We start from the raw sequence: 1,435 nt of genomic DNA, 5'->3' as shown, positions 1-1,435 counted from the left end.
AAACTGTCATTCCCGGCATAGTAGATCATATGGTTGTCTGATTCAAAATGGCCAAAACCAGTCCATTTCAGCTCACTAATGCCAAGGATATCAGTCATGTTTTAGTAATGTCTTATTCTACTTCTCCACAGATGTTTATCCATGAATCACAAAAAGTATTAACAATAGCACAAACTCCTCCTTGTCAATCTAGGAGGAAACCAAGGCCTATTTTATTATCTAGAGCAATTTTAGAAAGGAATTCTAAGGACTTCTGTTAAGCTGCCATTCCATCAGCAACATTATCAGCAATATGGACCGTAGTGGCAGATAGATTGTGAATAGATTTTTCTAAATATAATATGCCATAAGTGGGAACAAATGCTCAAAGAAATGACCAAACCTAACCCAGACTATTAGCAATGGGTATCTGAAAGGACAAGTTCACTTTTCTGTAGGCATATTAATTTCAAGTCACTGTGCTATAGTAAAGGAGATCTGGTGGTGTAGTGCCTAAGGCATTTGACTGCTAACCAGAAGGCTGGTGGTGAAAACCCACCAGCCACTCCTCAGAAGGAAAATTCGACAATCTACTTCCATAGTGATACTGCCTCGGAAAAGCAAGGAAGGGTTGCTATGAGTCGTATCTGACTTGACGACAGTGAGTTTTGTTTTGGTTTTTTTTTTTTTGGTGCTATAGTGTGTTAGACTGGGTTCTCTAGAGAAACAAAACCAATAAAGCTTATATATATGTATATAGAGAGAAATTTATATTAGGAAAATGGCTCATACACTTATAGAAGCTGGCAAGTCCAAAGTTCCTGGATCAAATGTCAAGCTGGAGGCTTTTCCACATCAAGCTGGAGGCTTTTCCCGACTCTTGCAGCCACAGGGCTGAAGAGCTCAAGGCTGACAGGCAGTATACCAGCTGTTGACTCCAATGAATGATGAATCTAAGATCTCCAGGCCGAATGGTGGATTGTTCACTCACGGACAGCGGTAGGCAGCACAACAGAATCCTGATCCACAGAAAAACGTCTCCTCTCCCAGGATGTCCACAGATATACTGGAAGCAGGCCACACCTCTAGGGAAACTTCCTTTCAACAGATTGGCCGCTCAAAACATAATCATCTGATCCCATCATGGGAACAACCACACCACAACAGCTCAAACCACATAGAATTGTGGTCCAGCCAAGTTGACACACAGCTCCAACTGTCACAGTCCACCCCTTGTCAACTTGGCAGTTGTACACATATTCTTAACCATATATAATCTCTAAATAAGGACAATTATAAAGTCATATTTGTGCCTAACATGATATGCTAACACAGGTACAACCAAAATGCATTAACCTTACTTACATTGCACAGTTCATAACAAAAGGAAACAAAAATATTTGATGCACATATACAATGAAGAAATATAACAATCACAGTCCTCGTTTCTGCAGCT

This window comes from Orycteropus afer, unplaced genomic scaffold, assembly GCF_000298275.1.
Source record: "Orycteropus afer afer isolate SDZICR_OR568_19922 unplaced genomic scaffold, OryAfe1.0 scaffold00264, whole genome shotgun sequence".
Taxonomy (NCBI): Eukaryota; Metazoa; Chordata; class Mammalia; order Tubulidentata; family Orycteropodidae; genus Orycteropus; species Orycteropus afer.
The sequence above is the reverse complement of the archived record's forward strand: the minus strand, read 5'-3'. Positions refer to the sequence as shown.